This window comes from Achroia grisella, unplaced genomic scaffold, assembly GCF_030625045.1.
Source record: "Achroia grisella isolate CSIRO2021 unplaced genomic scaffold, CSIRO_AGI_Agris_v1 utg487, whole genome shotgun sequence".
In the NCBI taxonomy this organism is placed as follows: domain Eukaryota; kingdom Metazoa; phylum Arthropoda; class Insecta; order Lepidoptera; family Pyralidae; genus Achroia; species Achroia grisella.
The window spans coordinates 1,292,901-1,306,955 of NW_026712891.1; the positions used below are offsets into that span (position 1 = coordinate 1,292,901).

General features: G+C 30.3%; 1 protein-coding gene across 3 annotated transcripts in view; it reads left to right on the forward strand.

Moving 5' to 3' along the window:
• Positions 1 to 14,055, forward strand: part of LOC131846069 (agrin-like) — a 177,622-nt gene that overhangs the window by 111,294 nt on the left and 52,273 nt on the right. The gene's annotated exons all lie outside the window — the stretch shown is intronic.

The window sequence follows — 14,055 nt, forward strand, 5'->3', positions numbered from 1 at the left end:
AACGTCAGTAATTCGAATGTTTTATGATTAGCTCATAGCATTAACTGGCTTTCTCTCTTCAAGATTACTAATTTAAATTTATTTGTTTCCATCCATTGAATAAAAATTATTATATTTGTTAAACATTTCGATATAAGCGTCTAAAAAACTGATAATATATATATAAATATATATATCAATCTCCAAGCTTGTTACAACATTTGCTTTTTTTGCCTATTATTTGTTACTGTTACCTTCTACTGCTGATAGGTATTTACTAATGTCTTACTAATCCGACTCATCCATTTTGGAACATTAATTTTTGTTTTTTGCGTCTATTTTTAATGGACTTTTTTACGTTGTGTTTTTACAATTTATACACCATCATATATGACCTTTATGCGTCTGAAATCCAGTATCACAGGATATGGTATACTATAATACTATACAAGTTGGCCTAAGTTAGTGGTAGAGAATAAAAGAAATGTGATCAGTAATATAAATCATATTTGTTTTTTGATAATTCGTATGTATCGGTTTTTACAAGAGAGACCACAAGATCTGTGCTTAATAGAAGAACGATTGTGGGTTTTATGGCGATATATAACTTGGGATTTTTTTTACTTGGTTGATTGCAATTACAAATTTAATTGTATCTTTTTGTGAGCTTGTTGACCAGAATATATTGTTTGCTTGTTATAGCATCGAAATATCAGGAGGCCACAAAAAAGATAATCACGTATAATAATCCAATATTACATAAATACTACGTAATATGTATGTCTTAACATCCTGTATATTACGGCATCATCATAATTATCTATAGACGACGACTTGTGTTACCTATTGTAGGTACTGGATAAATGAGATAAAAAACAAAAATAGAGATTTTTTCTCCATGTATGTTACAATTATGTTACAAAACTAAACATACTGTTATATTATTGGAAATAACAAATTTTACCAATTCAATTTTGATAATTGTTTATGTTTACTTTCCTACGCGAATTAAAAATGCATTTCCTTAGTCTAAGATTAATTCTATTATTATTATATGGTATCAATTTGTTTTTTTTTGTATATACTTTACTATAAATAAAAGTTAATATCATGGGCAAATAAAATATATTTTGAAAACGATTTCTTAATATAAGTTAATTTGTGTTGCCTACCCTACTCCATAAGTTAAATATTTGACTAAAGTTTCTATCTAGTTCTATTTTAAATCCGATTTCATTGAACTGAAATGGTTAGGTGGCTGCGAGTAGGTGTTGCCATCGTGCTCGTTTTTCTCTCTGGCAGCACATTAATTTTAGTGGCACTCCGGTGCTACAGAGAGTTGGATTTTCAAAATGTGGTAAAACTATTGGAATTAACTATTCATGATTGCTTTCTAGCGTGAAATTAAGAAGCAGTCGTGATGTATTAATAAGTGTATAAATATAAGTATAGTATTGGCAGTAGTATAAGCTTAGTAGCTATTTTTATGCTATCTGAATAGCCAACAAGCTTATTTTTTATTAGGTGTTTGGGCTTATTAGGACTTTTGAAAATATTCTGCCAGTGATTCAGTGTTTCCTGTTTAGTTAATAGTTTGAATTGTCCCAGTCTTAGGCAGCGAGGCACATCACAGAAGGGTTCAGGGCCCTATTGGGTGGTTTTCGCTCCTAATAAGCTGATAGTCCGCCTGTGTGCTGCAGTGCGCTTATGTACATGAATGGCATCACGTAGTACATCACGTTATTATGTGACACATGACGAATCACATCAGATATCCAAAATCAACTGTATCATAGTCCTCCTGTTGTTATTTTATTGGTAAAATAGATTTTTGTATCTGGATCGAGATTTTTTGAAACGAAATGCGTACATAAAATAGTAATGAGTTATAAAAGGCATAATATCTTCAATATTAGGCCGCTGATTTATATACTATTAAATATGCGTTTATTAATATTAATTTAGTAACAAATAAAGTAATAAAAGTAATTAAAAAGTTAGAGGTCGGTGATGAACAAATAATCTATAAATAAGATGAAATGCAAACATTTAATATTACTTTTTTAATAAATAAAATATACTGTACTGTAGTTAAAGACCATTTTTTATGTAACGATGAAGTAAAAAACAGCAATGAAATAAACTGACATTGCATTATCAATTATATTTTATTCCTTTTAATAATAAGTGGTATATCGTTTTTTAGTTACGAATTTAAGTAATCAAAGACATACAAAGGCTTTTAAAACTATCAAATTACCATTACTTTCGTTTTAATAATTAATACGTGATAAAGAATTAAGCTTGTTCAATACTCAATTATTTGCAAAGCTGAAACTTATATCATATTATGAAAGTAGGTATAAAAATATTTAGAAGCTAGACTACTTAGACAGTAACAAGGGTTCCCTTAGTGAAAATTGATTGATTTAAGAACGGGCTCGCCGTCCCGTGATAATGAGGAATTATGTAAGTTCAGCGTTTAATTAACCCAAAGTAACCAACTTAATCCGAAATAAATCTGCTAGCGAACAACACTAAATCTACGAAATACCTACACTTGATCAAATACTTAGCAGCGTTCCTAATCCTAATCGATATTTAACAAACGTCCCAACTACATATTATACCAAGGTAGACTTTCTAAATCGTAGACGTCTACGTAGGTCTGACGTATTTCAGGCACCAAGCAGCTTGCTATGAAAGTTTTGGTTGAAAGTGGACATAAGGTAATTATTGCATTGAAATATATGACATTTGATATTTATATCCTCTAGATTGGCAATGAATGAACAGTATCTCGCGTCACATAAAAACAAGATGTACGGACATCAACTCGGCACGTGCTGTTCATGTATATACACTATGATTGCCACCTACCACAAGGTAGATAGATAGTCAGCTTATTTGAAATGACAATTACATAAAAAACCGGTTAATTATAACATTGTAGCACACAAGGAATATGTGCGAGAAAGTATTAGAAATTCCAGTGCTTGTGTTTCACAAGAATTTTGTGTTCAAATGGCGTGAAAATTAATCGATCGATTAGCCATTCGCGCTCTGCTTCGCTATAAAGCTGAAGTTGAACGTGACTCGTGAAACCGGTCCCCTGCCGCCGTTGAAAATTAATTCTCTTGCTAAAAAAAGCGCTTGAATCGTTCAGACTTTTCGGCAATCCATTGCATGAAGTTTCGCTTAACCTTTCTGCTATGCTGTTGCAGTATGCACGCTGTAGTTTTTTAATGGTCTGTGAGTCAATACGATATCAGTATTGCTTCCAATCCAACTATGTTATCAAAATCATTCCTTGTGTCTATTTAAGTGTTCATTTTATTGAGTCCTGCTTGCGCATTAGAAAATTCGATCAAATTATTTCATAATACCAGTTGCTCTTTTAAATCGTGGTTCTTTAATAATCTTGACTGTACAATAAACTTGGAATAGTCCTAATTTGAATACTAAACTAACAACAAAAAAAACTATTAACTCGAATAATGGTCACTTTATACTTAATAGAAGTACATTCTTAAAACATAGGAATGCTGAAATAACTTTGCGAATTATGCTGAGTGTAACAATTAAATCAATTTTCACATCTATTACTCAATATCCAACACAATTGAAAAATAATAATATCGTATTTAAACGGAGTTGGCTGAATACTCAAATACATTTGAATTTTGTTCCTTACGAGTAAATACAACAGTCAGAGCATAATTATTACTAGAAAAGATTTCTGGTTCTAAAGAAAGAAAGAAAGCTTCTCTATTTGTACTTTAAAAAGCATTTTTATTATTCACGAGTTTTAATTTGTACATCATAATTATTACATAGTATAAAACAAAGTCGCTGTCTGTCCCTATTTTACACTACGCAACGGATTTTGAAGCAGGTTTTTTTAATAGATAGAATGATTCAACAGGAAGGTTTCTAATACATACATTCGCACGGGTGTACCTACGTATACCCGTGCGAATCCGCGGTGGGTAGCTAGTTAAGTATATTCTAATACTGTTAATAGTCGATGTTGCTTCACAAGTTAAGTATAAACACAACATTCTGTTCATATAAGTTTTTTCACTCTTCGCTTTTCGATTTTGATAAAAAGCAAAGTTTTATGCAACTTTTCCTCAGCCGTAACATGCAAATACCTATTCACTTAAGTATATTTAGTCTACAATGTTCAAGAATGAAAGCACTTTTACAGAAAAAAGTAATTAGGAGCTCCTCTTGATATACTTATCAATACTTTACGTCATGTTTTCAGAACTAAAAACTTTGCAATATGATCGAATTAATAGTGATTTTTTATAAAACTGTCAAGCATATCTAAATTGAAACAATGTAACATTTAAAATTTTTAACATACCTCATTTTTAAAAGAAACACATAAATTAACTTTTGTTTATAAATTACCAAAATGGAATGTAATATTTTTTTACCAATTCTGATAAACACATTCTTTATCGACATAAATAGATTACTGTTATGTTTAAATTCAATAATTATTTATTCATGTAGGACATTTTAGCCGCTTATTAGGATACATGTTATCGTGTATCATGATTTATTTAGTGTCTAATTATTAAATAACAACATGTTAATTTTCGCCTCCTAATACACAGTTTATGCATATACTAGCGATCCACCGTTGCATCACACTAGTGTACTTATAGAATTTGTATAACAATATGATTGTGTTATACATATACATAGTAACCCGGAAATAAATCTCTAGATGTCAGTAAAAAGCGTATTAAAAAGGTTTCGCGGTTTTGAAAAAGTAATCGAATAAATAGACAGAGGACAACAGCGATATTGCTTTATACTATTTATACTATTGATTAACTATTGTGTGCTGTACTTATGTACATGTATGTAAACTACGGCTTACTTGACTTAAATGTGCAACGCATAGGCACTACGCTAGTTGCCACTATTCGTATTTTGGCTTCTGTTGTGAAGTCCATAACTTTATTATTTGACATGGTAAATAGTTTATACATCATGTAGTTTTTACATTCAGTACCCGAAAATAAATTTGTAATTATTGTTATGGGTATGTACCTACTGCAAATAATATTGGATATGCTCTAAAAATTATTCTAACTAACATAGTTAAGTCACTTTAATCAATGATGTTCTCTATAAAGTCTAAACATGAGGCGTAGTGGGCCGGGTCATTGTGTTTCCACTAATATGCTTAAGTACAATGTTGGCTGGCTCCTCCGTCATACTCGTAAAGAGGTGCTGCTTGTGGGGAATAGTCTGTTCAAGTTATGACTGCTAATTTAATCACTTCGTTTTAGTGACATTATTTTAATAGGATAAGCTGGTGGTTACTGTATTCACTCTAAACTTAAGCCTTAATATATATACGGCTATATACCGATATAATTACGCAGAACAGACTGAGTAGCCGAGTTTCTTATCAGTCAGCTTAGTTTGGAATGTATTATAGTTCTAAGTGAAGAAAACCCCTTGAAACTACATTGATACATATACATACAAACGAACTGAGATATATTCTTTACTTCTCGTAAGTGTCTGTAGATACACTTTCACAAATTAAGAAATTAATTTAATTTAATTTCATTCAGAAGGCCCGGGCGCCACGTATTAAAGATAAAAATTATAATTATTTAGGTCATATAATTGTCAAAACAGCTAACAAACTCAATATTAATGAATTTAAGTGCGTAATGTTATTAGTTTAGTGTATCGATTTACGCAAATTCGTCCTTGTAATAAGCTACGAGTAAGTAATTTAATTAATTCGTGAACGAATTTAAGAAGCTCTCAAATTTGATATTTATATACCTATTATACAATATCACATTGACGCTCACTAATTACTAATTGTTATCTCTATATGATTTGATATTTATAATTATACTTTAAAACTTCCAATTTTTAGCGATTCATATATAACACTTTAACGAAAATCATGTATAACTCAGGTTAGGTTACTCAACTTTAAAGCTAAGTACCTCGTTATTAATTATTGGATTATTCGAAAATAAGACAATGTATTAATTATTGAATTATTGGAAGACAATGTTTCAATCCACTAAACTACCAAAACTATCAAAAAGTTATTATAAAGATTTGTCGAATATCACTGAGCACAAAAATGAAATAGGTATTGTTAGAACCACTCATGATTTTCAGTGAGTATTTTAATCGAGATTAAGTCCAGTGGCAGTCCAATAGGAAACTGGAGTGTGATCGATTCATACAAATCGAGCAGAGGCAGCACTGGAGGCAGTTATATCACCGCAACAAATTGAAATTGATATCATCGGTGGGCTGTAGCTGCCGGATATTACGGATGTCAAGTGCAATCACGCATTTACTAGTTATCGTCTGTTGCCGTGTCTAACACTTTGTTAACTCAATGGCTCGATATAAATAATGATTTCATAGTCCTTGTGTTATATTCAGCGGAATGTGACACACGGATTTTTTATATTTAATTTCATCAAACATTTTATAATACATAGTATAAGTGTATATTTTAGCGTAGTGCACTCATTGATATTCTGTTGATATTTACAGAAAAGTTATGTCACTTCCTAAATTTTTAGCTGGATTTTTTTTAATCCACTTCATATAACTAGGAAAAAAATATTTTGACTGCAGTAGTTGGCTCTTTGTGGGTCTATTATATTACAGATGTTTTCAATAGTTTGAACTAATTTTGATAATTTGTATTTAAAGGACAGCCATTACGGCTACGTTCGTTTCTTAATACTATTGTCACAATTCTTATTGAAATAGACTTTTGAAAATCAAAATGTAATTCAAATATTAAAATAAAATATTTGAAAGAATTTATTATTTGTTTTATACAATAAAAGATTATTTACTGTACTAAAAGATTATTGTACTCTCTTTCACAGTCATGGCCGATATCTTTCCCCAATGGCACTCTTGTTTTTGTTGACCCGGTAAAACAAGACAAATTATAAGGTTAATAACTGTAGAGTAATTGTTAATGAATATTAACATCAATGTTTGTTCATTGGGGTCGACTCCATGAAAGGTTTTCCATAGAGACCTAATTCAGTACCCTTTGTGCATATTTTTTGTGACTTGGTGCTACTTATTAAGGTAAAAACCTTCGTGCTACAAAACCGTTAGTCATATTCATTATCGTTGTATAAATTATAGCTTCATACACAATTATTGTATAGTTTAGGGACAAAACCGTGGCGCTGTGCGTGATTCATAAAATTTAATGTAAATCGTCGCTGACATCTGATAACCTGGTAATGATATTGCATTGATTTTATCTAGCTAATTTCCATTTTGCTAAATAAACGATATTTTGTAATGGAAGAAGAATTGTTTTTGGTTACGCTTCGATGTAAGTAATATCATGTACATTTCATGCCCAGTTTCGAATTGAAATGGGTCATGGATTGTTTTTATTGTACCTACCGTAGTACCGAGTATAACGTAGAGTACATTTCTATAGCTTCAATGTTCGCCGTTATTTTGCTTCGATTTTCACCCTATATATTTTGTTATTTTTATACCATAATAGTGACAAATAAGTATACGGCGGATCTGATGGTAAACGGTTACCGTCGCAAATGTATTTCTGAAACGGGAATGTAAGATACGCATTGCGAACATAAACAAAAGACAGTTACATTACGACATTACTAGAACACATTCACTTAAGATATCTTAAAGAGCTACCTACTTATTTATGTAGTTGTGAGGTAATTAAAAGCGTCTTCTTTTTTAGAAATCGAATATAAAGAAAAACGATACATACACAAAGCAACCGACTTATACCTACTCTACTCTGTTATTAAAACTATAATAATGTTAGTCATGGTTAGGAGGATTTAAAAAACTCCTCTATATTGGCAGAGCAACTATTGAAACCGACACCCTATTTAATAAAGAAACGATAAACGTGTATTATGGGACTGACTGTATCCACGGTATCGTTTGCGTGTGCCTTTAATTAAATATTTTCCTAAGGGATTTGATTATTAATTTTTACGGAATTTATAATTGACATTGACAATAAATTACGTTTTAGATCAATAAGAAATGTTATTTATCTTATCTAAATTAGTATATTGCGAAATTTGCATTAACCCTTAGTTAAGTCGATTGTCTTTTCATTAATTAATTATGGTTCTCTACCGTGCGTTATTAAACTTTTAGCCACCCACAATCACATTGGGGAATCATCAGTATAGTATTTCCGAAACAATACGATATTGAAAACTTCAAGATAGGAGTTTATTTTTTCTTAAAAAGCCAGCAACTCACTTGCAATTTATCTGGTATAGCTGGTGCTCATGGGCAAATATTAAATATAAAACTTTTTTTTTATTTTTAAAGAATATTACTTTTAAATTACAAAAATGTTTAATATACAGTACATTCAATATTTTTAGAGTTATATATTTTATTGAAAGAAATGTAAAGATCTGCATGAAGTAATTAAATTATTTATTGTTATATATTATTTTGTTGAATTGACTTCTTTATAATCAACTGCCTAGTTGTGGGATTTAATTGTCTTATCTATAATGGTAGTGCAAAAAATAGATAGAATGTTTTCATAATATTGATAAAAAATATATAAATATAACTTTTTTTCGTTCGTAACTAATATGTAGATAACTAACATTACTTAAATTATCTTAAAATTAAATCTTAAAAACAAGAATAACAAAGTATTTTATTACATAGAATCGAAATTGAAATAATGATAATAATTTTATTATTGAAAACCGATTTACTATTTATACTGTATAAGATAGTTTTTTGATATAGTTTTCTTAAATAGACAAGTTATTGGACCTGACATCAATACCTTGTACAATCTTTCTTTAATTCATACATATGATTATCAATATGCAATCCTACTATTTATTACATCTACACGGTGTAGATATAGATGTAAAACAATCTACATACGTCCCTAAAATTAAGAGCGATATCGAAACAGTGGTGGTTAGCGACCTAAATTGCTTAATAGATTTCCGAGTGTGTTTTTTGCAATCAGGAATGATTTTTCATATTGTATCCACGAATCCTATTTTATACGCCACGCTACTTATAATATTGCCCCTGATTTCAGTGTCTCGTATAAGACGTTTTAAGATCAATCTTAATAGTAATATACTTAGCTGTTTTTATCTACTTGTTTTTCCGCAAAGTTCTTGTAGATCACGCAATGGATTTCGATACGGTTTTCATTATATTTTAGATTAGATATTCTTTCTAAATGCATGTAGCATATGACTTTCATACGAAGCTGAGGTTGGTAATATAGTATAATTTAAATAAATTAATTTAAGTAAAATTAATGCCTAAAATAAGCTTATGCTTATGTACTAAAAGTTAGATAAATACCTATCTGTATTTAATAAGGAAAGTTGGAGTTGTTTGTTATATTATTATAATGATTTTCGTAACATACATTTTTAGAAATTTATTGTTTGGTCCTTTCATATGATAATATGATAAGAGTGCCAGTAAACAGCGCTCAGGTAACACGTGCTAGCATAAATATAATATGCTTGGCATAATAGAACAGAGAACCAATATCAGGCTCATATAATAGTAATGTAACATTATTTCCACTTTACTAGTACCACAGATAACATAAAATTACATACTGTCTTGTACCTGAATTATCGTACAGCTTGGTACAGGTCCTAGTGTCAAATCTGAGCAATATTGTCTTAGACCAAATAAATTTAATTTATACTAATATTATAAAGCTGATGAGTCTGTTTTCTTTTAACTGGTTGAGAGTACTAATTTTAGGAACTGTTGATTCGATATGAAAAAAATTGTTTAGTTTAGTATTTTGTTGGTTTAGTATTTATCGAGAAAGGCTATAATAGTCTATATTACCATTACGCTACGACCAATAGTGCGGAGCATCAATAAAAAACCAGCAAGTGTCCTGTGTTAATTTAGCGTAAAAATTATGTTCCTTTATTTTTCAATGGTTTCGTAACAAATAACCAAACATAAGCTTCACACTTAAAATAACAGTACTCTTTTTACCTTTATTAATGCTATTTTAATTAAATTCATAGATTCTTTATAAATTCTTTGGTATAAATATAAATACGGTTCCGTTGTATGTAGCTGGCTTAATTTGGATGCCGAGTTCTTTAGATGACAGTAGAATCGGTGCTCGGTCTAACATTGTGTGCTGCTATCGGATTCGTTTAACACGTGACTGGACACCGGCCGTAGTTTAATGGCCTCGTATATGTAAAGGACAGCGCGGTCCCCGTCCAACCAATTTGCAATAAAACAATATGGCGTGCCGCCCAGCGCCCAGCGCCCAGCACACGCCAGCTTGCGGCATCGCTGCCAACCTCTTGTTCTATTTTATATTTATCCGAACTCTGAAGCCATTAGCCGCGACCTTTTTGTGTCACATTTGGAAATGATATGTCCTGCGAATCCATTGAGCAATTATGTAGAAAGAAATATATTCGACATATTGCATATAAATGTTTACTATGCCCCTGGTGGAAAATGAAAAGGTTGAGTTTGTTTTATAATTTATCAAAAGTACATGGGATAATTTGTGCAGAAAATATAGGTAGGTATTTATTTCAGTAAAATATGTGGATTATGTAATAAGTAGCTAGGTATCAATAATCCCACAGTTTTTTTAACCACTTTAGAAAACGTGTTGTGGAACGTATGTATATATTGATCAAGTTGCTGGTTATGTAATATTTAAAATCTATAAAAACTACTTTTTCTGTTAACATCTAACCCTGTATTCTGATATAATTTATTTCAATTATATGATGATATATAAGGCAATTTTGCCAAATCTAAAATATAAATCTTTTGTGAAAACTTCACTGATTTACCTTTGGAATACCGTTTTAGACAGATAAAAAGAAGGATGCAAGGTAAACTAATTATCATGCACCAGGCGAAGATAGGATTAAAATAACTTTTAATGAACCCTTGCCTTTAATATTCATGGAATGGTACCAACTTAAATTTATAAAGGCGTCTCAGTATGAATTTCTCAGTTCAAAAGCATTTAAATAATCTCCAAGCTGATGAATACGACATCAAAAGAGAAAATAGTATTTGGTGAAAAAAGTTCAAGTCCAGATTTCAAAAGGATAAGGTTCGTTATTTTTTTACGATTTGTATATATTGATGATGTGATACAAAATAGGTACTGCTACGTACAGTCGACTGCAGGCAATACCTACCTTGATAAACGAGTTGTACAGTCTTGTTATATATCGATATTGCCATCTCTTGCCTCACTAGTGTATTGTGTTTTTCTTCCTGTATGTATCTTACCATCAATTTACTATACTTCGGGTATATAAAATATAAACACAAATCGACGAAGCAACTGACATCCTCATTCGATCTCGTGAGATAATTTAATAATATCGAAAGTTTTCTACTTACAGCGACACACTTGACTGGTCATGCCACGTCTATATATACGTTTATCATTTTGCCTGTAATTCTAACTGAACACGATTGTGTGTCGTTTCAATATTACGTGCTTCCTTTTTTCTATATTCGTTTTCGTAGACTACCACCTGATACCCCGCATCACAACTGTCACAAGATGGCGGAACTACGTGTAAATGAAATTAAAATTATTATTTGTATTGTTGCTAAGAATTCACAACTGAATTCTGAACAATCTTTATGCATGGTATTAATAAATATTTTGTTATTTATGCACATTGACGAGTTTAGAAATTATTATTCTATTTACCCGAATATCTAAGGCAAAAAGGAGGGTAGTAGAGTAGGTAGAGGTACGTGTAATGTTAATGATCAGTATATAGGTATGTTTATCATAAATCTACTCGTTTACTAATACTTTTGTTCAGTAAAAGATTCCTGTTAAATACTGTAAATTTAGTAAAAAACAATTTACTTAAAATACATTTCGATGTTTACAGTAAATTTTTAATATTATTGTCACGAAAAATCTAAGAAAGAATTTATTATTTTTTCAAAGTTTTTACAATATCTGAAACAAAGAGTTTTGATTATGGACATATGTAATAATGTTCTCTGTCGTTATTGAGCAATAGGAAAAGAACAGTCGCTCAGATGTCAAATTAACCTCAGCTCAGAACGACATCCATAACTTTGTTCAATTGTTCCAGTAAGTTATCGTTCTGGATTTTAGCCGTTTATGATTTGAATATTTTTCATTTTTTTACTGTTTCAGTTAAGCCAGATATAAGACCTATTTAAATTCTTTCACAGAGTTCTAGACTAGTTAGGACTGCGCCAATTATATGCACTATGGTTAAGTAGTCTTTATTACAGAGCTATATTCTTTTATTTGTTGTTAATTTAAAAATAAATCTATTCCAAAAAGATGGATCTTAATACAATATATTATTTTCTGTGTATATTTGAATTTTCATTTTCTAAAAATAATAGATGGATCTAGTTTGATAAGTCTGTGAAACCTGAACGCCCCAAACTTTTACTTTTACTTTTACTACTCAAATACAGGTGATTCAGAGAAAAATAATATTGTTATATAGCTTTTTAATTTGTTATATTAAAGTTTATTTAGTATATATACTATACTTTATTTTATATTAATTCACGCAGGTTCAGTATAATGAAAGTGGTTTAAGAATCGCTAATTTCTAAAGAAATAATATTATTCTGTAGGTCCTAGTAGTATCCATATTTCTTGCATGTTTATTCACAGCATTTGTATGTACATAGAAATTTAACAAATACTCAGTATATCCATTTTGGCCACAGAATTCTATTCCCTCTGCGTCGCTGGATCAGCGTCCTCTTTATACGTGACTTTAGATACATACAAGTACATACATAAATGCAACTATTGTTGCCCACTGTTTACATGAGATTACGGAATACTTCTACAATCTTTTATTTAATTTGTTTTGTTCGTATTATTTATCGTCCGACATATCGGTTCATTATTTCTAATTAATTTTTCGATTACCTATGCTTTTTATCATGACTTTAATATCGATTACAATATAACAGTTGCTTTAGCTGAGGATTTGATGATGATGAGAACTGGTTTTGACCTCTAAAGTATACGTATTCTTTCACATGTATGAATGGGATTGTAGATACTGGGGCTTATTAATGATGATAATAACAGCTAATACTAGCTGAAACAGCGATTTTGACGTCGGGTCAGAATTTGATAATGTGAGCTGCCGACTCTAACTTTTTTGTCTAAAAATTTATTGGAATACAACCAACTTTTTAATTTAAGCTAATTACAATACATCAGAGCACCGAAATCGGTTAAATAATTTCTGAAATTAGCGCGCAGACAGAGAACCAGACAAAAATTATAATCAAACAATAATTGTTTTCGGTTTTGTTATATATAAAGTACGTCAATAATAATATTTCTCATATCATCATCAAGTGAACCAATCAGTTGTAATATATTTATAAATATGTAATATGCAAAAGCAAACACCTCAAGTAAAGGAATATGTCAATAAAACTATGGTAACATAATATAATAATATCGAATACAAAAGTACAAATGTTTAAAATGTGAGTGTGACATGCCCGCCACTGGCCTCAATCCAAAGAGTTCTGAACAATAAGTTTGTAGCAATTTTTAATAACCATAATTAACGAGAATGTTGTATTGTAGTGGTTGGCACGAATAGTCAATTCTGCGGCTTGGGCTTTGGCAGTGCGACGCAATTATATTATTGCGGTTTGATCAACCAATTAATCAATATGCGCATACGCGATTGAAGATAATTATTGACAATTTTAAATTTATACTAGATTTGATTTCAAAGTGATAATTAAAAGTTATTAGTGATTTGTATAAATAATGTTTATCTGAATATTGTCGATTAACAACCTAAGATTAATTTGCCTAATTAACCTAATATAATTATTCAGATTAAGTTATTTTACTGAGAACAAATTATAAATACAGTGTTTCGTAAAGTTATAAGTGTATTATTTAATTATTACCTACAAATAATTAAAAAATAAGAAAATTTATCAGGTTTTTCAATTGGGTAATAATTACTAAACTTATAA